The sequence below is a fragment of the Podarcis cretensis genome (genome assembly GCF_951804945.1).
Source record: "Podarcis cretensis genome assembly, chromosome: 6".
NCBI lineage: Eukaryota > Metazoa > Chordata > Lepidosauria > Squamata > Lacertidae > Podarcis > Podarcis cretensis.
This window is the reverse complement of record NC_137175.1, coordinates 29,079,633-29,093,911: the sequence shown is the minus strand read 5'-3', so window position 1 is coordinate 29,093,911 and position 14,279 is coordinate 29,079,633. Positions and strand designations below refer to the sequence as shown.

The 14,279-nt window shown below is 48.3% G+C and overlaps 2 protein-coding genes across 6 annotated transcripts in view; one reads left to right on the top strand and one right to left on the bottom strand.

The window, feature by feature from the left end:
• Positions 1-14,279, top strand: part of TGIF2 (TGFB induced factor homeobox 2) — a 379,781-nt gene that overhangs the window by 52,586 nt on the left and 312,916 nt on the right. The window lies entirely within an intron of this gene.
• DLGAP4 (DLG associated protein 4) overlaps positions 1-14,279 on the bottom strand; it is a 338,739-nt gene that overhangs the window by 29,642 nt on the left and 294,818 nt on the right. Inside the window, exon 1 of one of the 5 annotated variants that reach the window (XM_079979049.1) lies at positions 13,251-13,328. The exons of 3 other annotated variants lie outside the window; for them this stretch is intronic. The gene's annotated coding sequence lies outside the window, so the exon portion shown is untranslated. Of the gene's footprint in view, positions 1-12,777; positions 12,971-13,250; positions 13,329-14,279 lie in introns of those variants that run through there. One more of the 5 variants, XM_079979047.1, reaches the window with a different exon arrangement.

The following is a 14,279-nucleotide window of genomic DNA, read 5'->3' as shown; positions in this document are numbered from 1 at the left end:
TCTGGATGGTTTTTAGAAACAGCATTCTTTTAAAAATAAAAAGAATAAGCAGGAGTTTCTTTATGTTATTATTAGGGAAGCCCATCAAAAGCGATTTCCTTTTGTTTGGGGCTTGCTTCCTGTCTCACCTCTGATCCTTGTTTGTGAGAAGTGCTAAGAGGTTGGGAACCCCAGATTAGATCAAGACCACATGGTGCAGGCTTTTAAAAAACGCTTCTCTCCTGTGCCATTTTCCTTATCTAACTTGCTCTCCCTCTTGAAGCAAAGGCACATGTTCCTCGCCCCACCCCAGGCAACTTCTAGCATGGGAGAAAGCAACTTATATTGTGAAAATACAAGAAGATAGATTTAAAACCTTGCCAGTACTACAGCCTCAATCCAATGGGGATGGGGGCTTCCCCATGGCTGCATTTTAACTCAAATCACAAGAGAAGTTGTTGATAAATGGCAACTATACTATCTCTTAATTTTCCTAGTATGTGGATACTGTTTCTTATTGTAACTTCTTTTTTTCTATTTATAATTTGTGTTTAGAAAATTCAATAAATGTGTTTGTGGAGGGAAGCACAGAGGAAGTCTGATTGTGGATCTCCCACTGCCTTGAGTAGTTTGGTCTTTGCAACGCCTTTTCATCTTATTGAAAATGATATGAACCAATATTATTTAATAATCTTTTGAACATATGACCACGTCACACAATTTGGAATGCAGAGTTTTCCATGTTAGACTGGAATAACAGGAATGTAAAGTGATGACAGCATCAAAGTAAAATTGCTCTAAGCTCCTATGTATGCATGCGCCCCAACTATGCTAGATTGTTTCTGAAGTTGGTTCCCAGCCAAAATGTGCCAAATTCAAGTTCAAACTAGCTGAGAGGGGGGAAACAGAGTGGTGTGATGTATGCATCACTTTGCAAAGGCATAATACCTGTTATTCTTAAGGAGGAGGTAAAGTAACACCCTGGACCCAGGGTATTTGACAGCTACTGTCTGATTGCCGATACACCCTTTTGGGGGATAGTGACTGAGAGGGCAGTGGCAAGCCAACCCAAGTACTTAGAAGAAACCAGTTATCCGGATTCATTTCACTCTGAGTTCAGACCTGGTTTTGGAAGTGAATCAGCATTGGTTACCCTGACAGGGGCATGGTAGTGCAACCCTGGCATTTTGCTTGAGCTCTCAGTAGCTTTTGATAACGTAGTCACTGTATCATGCTGGACTTGCTCAGTGGGTTGGAAGTAGGAAACACTGTGTTACAGTGGTTCTGCTCCTACTTGTAGGGTTGGTATCAGAGTAGCACTGGAGGATTGTACCTTGGGCAGCTCGGCTACGGAGTAAAGCAGAGTCCCATATCATCTTCAGTGCTGTTTAGCGTCCATAGGAAACTGCTAAAAGCAGTCTTTAGAGGATCTGAAGCAGAACAACATCATTATAGTGATAATACTCAGCTTGATTTCTCCATTTGAATCAGGCATGGCCATACAAGTTCTGGATCGGTGTCTGGATGTGGATTGGTGTTTGGGCACAGCAATAGGCTAGATAAGGGTCAATAAGCTGACGTTGAATACTGGCAAGGGTTCTGAAGGAGTAGGTATGTAGTCTGGGGGTGCTCCTGGAACCATTTTCGACTTGGAAAGCCCAAGAGGCTGTAGTGGATAAAAGCATCTTTTACCAGCTTAGTGAACTATGCATACACAACCTCAAGACTTGATTACTATAATGCATTTTATGTGAGGCTGCCTGTCAGGGAACTGACATCAGAGCGAAAAGCAGAGGCAGGGCTCCAGAGCGATGCCGGAGAGGGAACCAGTCAGGGGGAAGGAATTCAGCGTGACACCAATAGAGAGGAGATGGAGGAATCGGTGTCAGGGCTCCAAGACCCTTCAACCGAAACCAGCGGAGAGAGCGCTGGCACGCCCTTGCCATCCCCTTACTTGCGCAGACGCGTTCCGCGCAGGGAACATAGGCGGAGACTTGGGGTCAAGCAGCTTTTATGCTGGAAGAGATTCAAGAAACGCCCACTGGCAGATTCTGCAAGTGACTAACAGGTCACGGAGGGCGAGCTCTAACCCTGAACATGTTTGAACAAACCATCTAATCGAAGTGGAGGCAGTTTACGCACGAGTAACCACACTATACCATCACAGCAATCTGCCAGTCACTTGCTGTTACTCGTGAGTAAGCAGTGGAAACATGAGCCAGACAGGAGGCGCCGGGGCAGCGGAGGCAGCTGCGGGGGCGCAGGACCTGGTGAAGAGGAACCAGGAGCTGGAACGGCATGTAGCACTGCTGATGGCGCGGCTGGACGAGAGGCGCACCCAGGACGCGCAGGTGAGACCCACCCCAGTGGCAAAGAAGGTGCCCGGACTGGTACACAAGTTTGGGGGAAAACCCCAAGAATATAATGGATTCCGGACAGAAATAGAGTACGCACTGCAGCTGCAGCATGATGATTTTGCTGACGAGGCGGCGCAAGTGGCTTATATCGTGGGGCATCTTGAGGGCAGCGCGAGGGAATGGGTTAGACCCCTAATGGCCGCGCATAACCCCGCCATGAAGGACGTCCGGAAGTTTTTTCAGGCGATGGACGCTATGTATTCCAGCCAATTGGGGGAGAGTGTGACCCAACGGGAGCTGATGAGATGTAAGCAGGGGGACCTTTCCGTTAGAGACTATTGGTCCCGCTTTGCGATGCTAATACACAGGCTCGAATGGGATATGGACAGCCCGCCCATACGAATGCTGTTTGAGGAGGGGTTGTCCCCAGCCGTTAAAGATGAGCTCTCCCGCGCGCCCCGCCCGGAGACTATGGATCAGCTGACAAAATCTGCGCTGGCGATAGGCTCTCGCCAGGAAGCGCGCGCTTTGGAAAGGCGGGAAGGGAGAGGGGAGCGTTGCCCTGACTACCGCATTCCTGAGATGCCAAGGCAGCCTTCCAATGACGTGATGCCAATGGAAATTGATGGGGCGCGCGCACGCGAGGTGCCGAGCGCCCACCAAATAGTCAAAAGGGAGGCAAAGGCTGGGAGAAACTCCAAGAAATGTTTCCTCTGCCAACGGCCAGGACACTTTGCCAGGGTCTGCCCACAAAGAAAGGCTTGGCAAGGGATGGTGGGGGCCGCTGGAAATGAGGGGGAGGGGGCAGAAGACAAGGTGCAGGAAAACGCCAGCGCTTGACTGCCCACAGGGGGGCGCAGCAGCCAAGCGAGCAACTAATTGAAGTGCCCCAACCGGACCCACCCAAGGTTTCTATAGCGATAGAGGTGACGCTAGAACTCCCAAATGGACACCCAGTCAAGGTGAAGGCAATGTTGGACTCAGGGAGCTCCTGTAATTTTTTTAGTAAGGAGTTTGCGCTGGAGCACCAGATCCACTTGCTGCCACTGGATTTCCCACTCCAAGTCACCACGATAGATGGCAGAGAGTTGCTAGGGGGAGAGGTGACACATCAAACCCCGCCAATGAGAATGAGTGTGTCCAGGCACACAGAAACCATAGCCTTTCATGTGGCCACACTGGCGGGACCCCCAATAATACTGGGGATGAGCTGGCTAGCGCTACATGATCCAGTGGTGGCGTGGCACCAACGCACGGTCACCTTCGGGTCAGCCCACTGTTTGGAACACTGTCTAGGAGGGAAGAAGCCCAGGGTGAGGTTGGCCAGAGCAGCAGCAACCACGCTGGAGCAGAAAGGGAAGGTGCCGCCACAGTACGCAGACTTACAAGAGGTCTTCAGCGAGAGGGAAGCGGACAGGCTGCCGCCACATAGGCCCTTCGACTGCCAAATCAACCTTCTCCCTGGGGCACAGCTGCCGGTGGGTAAGCTGTATGCCATGTCCGACAGAGAGATGCAGGAGTTGCGAGACTTTATAGACAAGAACTTGAAAAGGGGGTTTATAAGAGAATCTAAGGCAGTGGGGGGCAGCCCTGTGTTTTTTGTGGATAAGAAAAACACGGATCAGCCGAGGCTCATCGTGGACTATCGAAGATTAAACCTGGTATCAGAACCCGTGACCTTCCCAATGCCCAGAATTGATGATATTCTGACCAGGGTAAGGAAGGGTAAGATTTTTACCAAGCTGGACCTTAGGGGGGCCTACAATCTGATTCGAATGAGAGAGGGGGACGAATGGAAAACCACCATGTTCACCCCCCTGGGGGCCTTTGAATATTTAGTTATGCCATTTGGATTACAGTCAAGCTCTGCCTGTTTTCAAAGCTTCATGCACCATGTGCTGGGTCCCCTGCTGTACAAGAACTGCGTAGCATTTCTGGACGACGTCCTGATCTATTCGGACAATGAAAAACAGCATGTCCAGGACGTCAGGGAAGTGCTGAAAAGGCTACGAGAGCACCAACTGTGGGTCAAGCTGGAAAAGTGCCAGTTTCACGCCAAGGAAGTGGAATTTCTGGGATACAGGTTGTCAGACAGAGGCCTAGCCATGGACCCCGGCAAGGTGCAGGCAGTGCTGGAATGGAAGGCTCCCAAAACCCGGAAGGATGTGCAGAGGTTCCTTGGGTTCAGCAACTTCTACCGGAAGTTCATCAAGAACTTCGCCCACTTAACCGCACCCATCACGGATTGTCTCAGTAGCAAAAAGAAGTTCGTCTGGACGGAAGGGGCCCAACGTGCCTTCGAGGGGCTAAAGCAGGCGTTCGCCTCGGAGGAACAGCTCCTGCACGTGGATCTGCAGAAACCGATGAGGCTAGAGACCGACGCGTTGGACAGAGCGATAGGAGTGGTGTTGCTCCAGCCGGGACCGGCCCAAGACACATGGAGGCCGTGCGCCTTCTTCTCAAGGAAGCTGAATGAATCGGAACAGAACTACACGGTGTATGATCGTGAACTGTTAGCTATTTATGCCGCGTTTCGCCAGTGGAGACATCTCCTGATAGGGGCTCAGCACAAGATCCAGGTTTGCACTGACCACAAGAACTTGGAATACTGGAGGACAGCGCGAGTGCTCAACCAGCGACAGATTCGGTGGGCACAGGAGTTCTCCAAGTTCTTCTTTGAGATCAAGTACGTGCCAGGGCAAGAGAACGTGAGAGCAGACGCGCTTTCACGGAAACCGGAGTACACGGAAGGAGGAAGACCACCGGACGCTCGACATGTGTTCCCTGAGGAACGATGGGTTTGTGGGGGGGCATTGGTTGGGAAACGAGAACTAACCGAGTTGATTCGCCAGGATGAATTTGCCCAAACCAGAATCAGGGAACTAAGGGAAAATGGGAGAGACCGGGGGGACTTCGAGGTAAGGGAAGGGTTACTGTATTACAAGGGAGCAATGTATGTGCCCGGGGGGGCCTTACGGGAAAGGGTGCTCCGACAACTTCACGACAACCCTACAGCGGGACACTTTGGGCAACACAAGACCATGTTACTGGTCACTAGGGAGTTTTGGTGGCCGAAGGTGAGGGAAGAGGTACGAGAGTATGTACGAGGGTGTGACCGCTGCCAAAGAGCCAAGGGGGAGCGGGCAGCCCCGGCAGGGTTACTAGAACCCTTGCCCACGCCGGGGAGACCCTGGGAGGTGGTATCAATAGATTTCATGACAGATTTGCCCAAATCCAGAGGTAAGACAGCAGTCATGGTAGTAGTAGATCTGCTAACCAAGATGTGCCATTTTATAGCATGCTCTCATGCGGTGACAGCCGAGGAAACCGCACAACTGTTTGTTCCTCACATCTTCAGGTTGCATGGAGCTCCTTCAAGGGTTATCTCTGATCGAGGGAAACAATTTACCTCGAGGTTCTGGAGGAAGCTTATGAGCTTATTGCAGGTGGAGGTGGGATTCTCGACGGCGAGGCACCCGGAAACTAACGGGCAGGCAGAGAGGGCGAACAGCATATTGCAGCAATATCTCCGCTGTTACGTCAACGAGAGGCAGAACGACTGGGTAGATAAGCTAGCACTGGCCGAGTTTGCGTATAACAATGCGGAGCAGGTGTCCACAGGGATGAGCCCATTCTTGGCTAATTATGGGTGTCACCCCAGGGCCTTTCCCGGGAGGGGGAAGGAAGAGTGGAGCGTGCCCACCGCAGAGCAGTTCGTGGAAGAAATGGAAGCACTGCACCAGCAGCTTAAGATGAATCTGGAAAGGGCCAAGGAAGAGTACAAGAGGCAAGCGGATAAACGTCGCCGGGAAGGAGAGACCATTAGGGTGGGGGACCGGGTGTGGTTATCCACTCAAGGATTGCCCTTCAAGGGTGGGTGTAAGAAACTCCGGCCGAAGCGGCTGGGGCCTTTCGAGGTGATACACCAAGTCAACCCGGTGGCATTCAGGCTCAAGTTGCCAGACAACATGAAAATCCACCCGGTATTTCATAGGTCACTGCTCTCGCCGTACCGAGGGGAGCGGAGAGTCCGGGAGGTAGGAGGAGAAGGGCTCAGACACCCACCACTGGAAGAGAAGGAACACCACCAGCAGATAATGGAGATCCTGGATTCGCGGTGGCGGGGGCGGCAGGTGGAATACCTAGTAGCGTGGGAGGGGGAGCCCGAGTCAGAAAACACGTGGGTTCCAGAAGGGGAAATAGATGGTGGGTATCTAGTGGAAGAGTTCCACAACAGGTATCCGAGGAAGCCCAAACCTCTGGAGAGATTCTGGGAGGAGCAATTTGCCACCACCGATGATGAGGAGGAGGATTTTGTGGGTTTTCCAGCGTCGCCAGAGGAAGGAGGGGAGTCGTCAGGAGAGGAGGAATCAGATTGGGAAGCCCCTCCCATCAGAAACCGGGGCGGGTGGGAAGCGGGGTTTGAGTCCTCGGACGATGACGACAGCTCCTTTCGAGGGTTCCCTGCATCGTCGGCTGAAGGTGGGGACAAGGTCACGTCACCGGGTCAGGCCGGGGGTGGAGGGGGTCCTGGGGGGGAGGTGGATGTCAGGGAACTGACATCAGAGCGAAAAGCGGAGGCAGGGCTCCAGAGCGATGCCGGAGAGGGAACCAGTCAGGGGGAAGGAATTCAGCGTGACACCAATAGAGAGGAGATGGAGGAATCGGTGTCTGGGCTCCAAGACCCTTCAACCGAAACCAGCGGAGAGAGCGCTGGCACGCCCTTGCCATCCCCTTACTTGCGCAGACGCGTTCCGCGCAGGGAACATAGGCGGAGACTTGGGGTCAAGCAGCTTTTATGCTGGAAGAGATTCAAGAAACGCCCACTGGCAGATTCTGCAAGTGACTAACAGGTCACGGAGGGCGAGCTCTAACCCTGAACGTGTTTGAACAAACCATCTAATCGAAGTGGAGGCAGTTTATGCACGAGTAACCACACTATACCATCACACTGCCCTTAAGCTTAGTCCAGGAGCTGCTGTTAGTACAGAATGTAGCTACTAGGTTGTCAAGTGGAATATACAATACCACTATTAAAAGAGCTACACTGGCTTCCAGTTTGCTAATCGGCCAGGTTTAAGGTTTGGTATCAACCTACAAAGCCCTAAATAATTGGGGACTAGGAATCCAAAGGAATGCCTTCTCCTGTACAGACCTTCCTGGTCATTAGGGCCATCTGCTGAGGTCTTCATGGTTATGTGGAAGCTCATCTTGCAGCAACCAGGAAGAGGGCTTTTTCTGTGCATTTACAGTGCATGCTGAAACTATATGTCTTTACTGAAGGCTTTGCTGGCTATTGACAGCAGTCATTTGTCATAACATTTATGTTATATTTTGAACTGCCTACCAAAGCTGTTAAGTTTATTTTTCTGTTATTGTATTTTAATGGATTTTATTGTAAGCTGCCATGAGATGTTTTTATGATATGTGGTATGCAAATAGATTAATGGATGCAAGGTCAGAAAATGGGGAATATCCTGATGTCAGCTTCTTGGGCTCTTCATCAGATCCCCCCCCCCACACACACATCCAGAAGTACAGGAAGACACCTGGTCAAATCAGGGACTTTAACTCCCAAGACACTCCCGCAGGGACCCTGGGAAGCCAGCTGTGGATGTTATACAACCCATGACACCTTCCAGCCCTTCTGTGACCTATATGGATAAGAAGAAAACCAGCACAGGCTGAAGAATCTGGTACATGTAGGGTGGATAGATTTGATGCACTGCACCAGTGTCACAGACCCCTAAGACAAACACGGATGCAGTTTATTTAAATCCCTTCTAGCTCTCTAACAAAAGGGTATTAATAGGCCAATTATTCCCTATAACTCACTTTTCTAGCTTCGTTACCCAAGACTGAAAAAATGCATAAGCCAGTTTTTACAACCACACTAGCTCATCCTTTACGACATGCAGCAAGTCAAATCGCATTAGTGTCTGTGACCTCATCACATTACACAGGTCTTGGCAGAGAGTCCAATTCATCATGTGAGTAAACATGACGGCTGCCGACTCTGAGATACTTATACAAGGACTGTTGAAAGGAAGCGAATCGGAAGTGCTTCTACCGTGTCCTACGCTCTTCAACAAGTGAAAATGAAAACTTGGAAGAGCTCAGCAAGTCTGCTACTAGTTTGTACAGAGGCCAAAGTCAATCATGTATCAAATGCTGCCAATGGAACTCAGCCTAACAGAAATTTAAGACAGTGCACAAACAAATGTTTGTTAACAGAGCTTCAGTCAATAAACAGCAGCTGAAGGTTTTTGAGCTTCTGCCACCTTCAGTAAGCATAGCCGCAAAAATAGAGGACATCTAATATTTGCCAAAGTGTGTAAGGCCTCCACCCAGCCCAAAAGTGTATAAGTGCCTCCACCCAGCGCAAATTCCAGAGTTTGGGAAGAGAACTGCAACTTGGCTAGATACCATATTTAATTCCATTGAACCCACTGAACCATTTCTGCAATTTTGCAAAACCAGTCTAAAATGAGAAAAAGCTTAGATGCAGAACCAGACACCTCCTGTTCTACACATTCAATGATACCACAAGTTTGTGACATGACATCACTAACTGTTTCTGTAGCAACTGTTTCCGACAGAAATGAATCAGTCAAACAGGAGGTGGCCAATTAGAGAGCAGTAGAACAGGCTTTATGGGCACACAAAGACTTTGTAACTGACAAAAATAGGAAAGCAAATTATAGAACGTACAAATAACTTAATGAGCTCAATCTAATGGGTTTCAGGAATGCCTTCTATATTTAGATCTGCCCAACTGTATCTTAAAAAGCAAAACAAAAACAGTGTTCCATAATGGAAATGGTAAAAGCTTTAAAATACATTACTAGTTCCTGTAAGCTCTCTCTCTGTGTGTGTACACACACACACACACAAAATAAATACACAGAATACATGGAAATCTCTATAGTCTTTGTGGGGGAAAATCCCCTGGCCAGGAGAGCAAGAAACAACCTCCTTTTCTCTGAATTCTGATTTCAAAGAATTTTTTAAAATTAAAAACTACATACTTCCTAAATTCGTTTCCTTGGGGTTTTGGGGGTGAGGAGGGAAGGGAACAATGCCAATATATTAATCAGTACTGTTCTATGCCAAGTGAGCAAATAGCAGGTCCAAGCATTTCAAAGCATGAGAATAGAAATTAAAGTAGTATTTTCTTGTGCACAAGAGTTGCCTGCCACAGTGTCCTCTTTACAGCTACAGGCTGGGACCTACAAGCCAGAGAAAAAGCCACAGCAGTAGAACAGTAGGATGCTCCACAGGATTGGAGAAGGGCTGAGTGGGAGAAGACGAATGTGCTGCTCAAGTGAGCTGATGATGAGCCAGGCATAGGCCACTAAATCCGGATTCTGATATGCAGCTCTTAAGCTTAAGAATCTGGGGAACCACAACAAAAATCAACCCATAATAAAATACCCAACAAGAATACAATCCCCAAGATATACTACTGAAATAGTTTTGGGGAAGGCAGAATAAAGAGGTAGACTGAACCAGTGGGCTGCACTATCATAACTTATACCACACTGACTCTCCTCAAATCCACAAACTCTGTATTGCTCTGTCTTTAGTAGATGAGATTGCTTAACCTACTCAGTGTTCCATGGACACATGCAGGTGAGCAAAGCGTTTTTGGGGATGGTAATGTCCTTAAAAGCAACAACACAACAGACTTCAATAGTACTGCAGCACCTCAAAAGTGTCACCGATGAAGGCTTCTGATAAAATGCTAAAGCCCTCTAAAGCTGAGAAACACCATGCAAATCTTATTTTATAATAAGAGTGTGTATTGAATGAGAGAGTTCACCCTCAAGAACCCAAGATCCAGTAGAGAAAAGACAGAAACAGGACTACGCTCCTGTTTAGTTTTAGTAGCTCTAGCCAAAAGCTATACCTCACAACAAGTAATTAGGATGTTAAGACCGCAGGGTGGAGTAGCAACTTTGCAGCTGCAAAATTAAGTGGCGCTGCACAGGGTTGGGCAAGGAAAAAACCCATTTCATGTATTGGCTATAAAGGACATACTTTGCAGCTAAAATTCAAGTTCATACAATGCTAATTTCAGATTGTCTGGAAGTTTAGCTCACATAACTGTAGGCTCTAACTTGTTCAGTTCTCAAGAGCTCTGGACTACAAGGCAGACTTATTTCAACAGCATCAAACATACCTGAAAGTATCTGCAGGAAAGGGTTATGGGTATGAGAAATCCCATTAGGAATGGTGTTGGTCTACATAGGAAATTTATTTTGAGTTATCACAACCTAAACTTTGGAGACAACATCCTGTAGTACAGAAGTTTCACAGTGCAAGGGGGAGCAGTTAAGGCAGTGTATAAAAGTAACAGAAGAAAAGCTGGAGCGAATTAATGCAAAAGGTACAGTGTTAATGCTCCTTTTATAAGCCTATGACTTTTTTGTCCTATCCAATGATGAGAAGGTAGAAAGAACTGAAGGAATACAGAAACACTTACCTTATTTAATGATCTGTTCACAGACACTCAATCAAAGGGAGTGTAGCTAGAAATAGAAACTGCAGAAGAAAGCAGCCTCCATACCTGAGATTGACAAAAATTACTTAAAAGCAAACTCAGCCGTCATAAAGGACTAGCCCAGTTCTGTCTTTGGACTCAAAAATATACCTCAAAGCTTGTGCTAATGAATAATGAGACACTACTGCATGCAGTTATTTCACTAGAAATCATGACTTCAGTATAAAGAACAAGACAGTTTGAACCACATTTGAGATAACATGAAATTCAGTAGGCATTAAATACAAAGTATATTAACAACTGACAGCACTGTGGTCAGTAAACACCCATGATGAACTGAGTTCAAAGGAGTTTTATCCCCATGCTCTACATGATGAATTCAAGAAGCACATAACATCCTATTCTGTAATGCATCCTGTAACGGAACGTAAGCAAATATAACTGAAATAGCCACGTATTCTTCCTTGCTCACCCCTGCTTTTGCTTCCCCATGTCAAATGTTAGATCTAGCTCCAGGGGCAGGGACCTGCCCCCTGACTTGCTGTCAAGTGCCATGTATACCAAAGGAGGTAAGACAGGGCTGCAATCTGAAGTACACTAAATTGAAAGTGCACCCCACTGAACACAGGAGCAAACACAAAGTGTTGGAATGAGTAAAATACTGCTGCATAGTTATATGCAACTGAAATGCCTGCCAATGCCACTTTCCACTGCCACCTATACAAAAGAAAAGCTATATATTTATCTAAGTAAATTCTGTATTTACAAACTGCAGGGCGGGGGGGGGGGAGCTCATGTAAAAGACAAACTTGGATGGGATACAACTCAGAAGGTGCTAGAATACTGAGAGTTACCTAAATACCAAGTTGCCAAGACCGCTTGAAGCAGCTAGTTTAAAGATGGGGACACAGGATCAAAGAACACAAAAATCTTCTTGAAATAATATAGAGCTACCGTAGGTTGAAGTTTGACTCAATGTACATGCAACATATGTTTGGCAGGTAATCACTATCCAGTAGCATGAGTCAACTTTCCCTTTAAATTGTCTCAGTATCATAAGACTGGAAATGATGAAGGAGTATGCTAGAGGGATGGAGTGTGATTTTAGCCCAGTTTTTGCTAACCTAGTACTGTATCCTTCAGATGTTTTAGACTACAACTCCCATCAACCCCAGCCAGCACACGCACTACTAATACTCTAGAGATGAAGCAGATGATTGCTTTCACTTTTTTGCTTTCAGTTTTTGACATAGTCACAACCCTTGGGAGTCAAGCTCCTTTCACTCCTCCTAAGCTACCACACTTATTAAGAACACATGGTTAGCTCACCGGTAATTACATTGCAACACAGAGACACCATTAAAACACACCCTCTCCAAAACATTAAAAGCCTGAAAATGGCAAACTAGGAAAGTGACTTTACAGGTTTTTGAAGAATGAAAACAGAATTCTACATGCAATCATTTAAGGCTTAAAATGACATGTCAAAACTGGCAATTCTGAAATATTTTCACTTTTTAAAAAAGGCAGTCCTATATTGTAAAATAAGATCTCCCCCCCCCCACCCGATCTTATAGGGGCTGTGGCTACAGTTTAAAGGTATCCTAGTAACAGCAGCAGCGACCAAGAAATGCCATTACTTTCCTGTGGTCTACCCCGGAAGTTTGTTTTTATTAATTATAATTATATACGCTCCCATCAATACACATCCCTTGGGAGCCGATCACCAAAATTAAACCTAATTAAAAATCAAAAGTAAGAGAGAGAGAGAGAGAGAAAACAAACCCCAACATACCCAAACGACCTCATTTCCCCTTCCACAAAGGCAGCCCAAAACAGTCCAGATGCAACTACAGCGGCGACTTCCAACTACCGGGTGGCGGAATTTAAAAGGCCCCACTCCCAAATTTCTCTCACAACCCGCGTGCTTCTTCTTACCCTCGTGGGATTGAGGCCCAGAGTGGCGCTTCCCGGCTGAGAAGTTTCCATAGAGAGAGAGAGGAGAGGAGAGGAGGGCAGGGTGGCCTTGCCTGGCTGCCCGCCGGCCCACGGGTGGCGAAGAAGAGAGGCAGGGCAGGCACCGCACCGCCAGAGGCTGGGGAGAAACTTCCCTTCGCCCTCCTCTGTTGAGTCAGACGCGCCGCCTCACCCCAAGGAGGGACAGAGGGAGGCGCTGCTCACCAGAGCCCTTCCTCCCCCCATTCACCTCCGCCGGCCTCCACGCTCGCTTCCCCGACGCGCCCCGCCCGGGCCCTGCCTCCCTCAGCCGGCGCCGAGGCGCTACTACGCCGGGGAGGAGAGGCTTCTTCCTCGCCCGGCCTGGCCTGGCTGGAAGCGGCGCCGGGGCCGGCCGCGAGCCCTGCGTTGGCAAGGCGGGAAGCCCCGTTTCTCCGCGGGACACAAGCGCCTACCTCGCCGCCGCTGCTTCGCGGCCTTGCTGCAAAGCCGCCCCTCAGCCCCTCCGAGTCCGGGGCGAGGCCTGTGCTGGCGAAACGCGGTTGGGGCCCAGCCCGGAGAGCAGCTTCACGCTTCCGACCCACGAGTGGGTGGGGAAGCGCTCAGGGACTCCACGGAGGGTCCCCCCCCCCCGGCCGCCTCTTCGGAGTGCGGTGGGAACGCTGCCATTCAGGCCTTTAATTACCCAATCTATGGCCTTTAAAACTGTGTAGGGGAGGGCGGTTACTGTTTTTGTTTGTTGCTACGGCTTGCATTTTCGTTTAATTATATTGTCTACCGCCCTGTGATCCTCAGAGGAAGGCTAGTATGGAAATTTAAGGATTCTGTCCCAGCAGAATCTGTTTCACTGCTGGTGAGAAAGAAGGGGTCAGCATCTATTGGTAGGGTTGCAGTTAAGATCATCAAGGTTTTCTGACTTCCATTTTTTTTTTCTGTTTTTGCCCTCCAAATAGGCTGCCAGAATGAAGAAAGCTTGCGGGGGAGGAGGGCACCAGGAATGGCGTTCTGATTCTGAAAATGAATTCCTGGGCCAAAATGTTTATGTTCAAAAAGTCCTTGGTGGTTTTGACCTTGTTTCCAGCTGACTGGCCTCAAGGTGGCAAGGGGAGAGGGGTGTTGATCCCACCTTCATACACCCCTGGGTTAGGGGGTAGGCCCTGCTGCAGTAGCCCATTTCTGGCAGACCTCTTTCTAGTGGTTTCTGGGATTTCCCAAAAATCCTGAGCCAGGCGGACCTTGGTTGATCCTTCATTTAAGATGCATTTACTGCTTTAATGCTCATTATTTGCTACCCTGGACTTCTTTGGGAGGAAGGGTGGGATATAAATTAAATAATAATAATACTATGCATTACATGTTTAAAACCTAATCTACACATGCAGAATGAGATGTTAAATTAGAAGGCCACCACAGGCTTTTGAACACTCTGATGCAAAAAACACAAATCCACCAACTCAAGCTAGCATATCAGGGAGAATGGACTG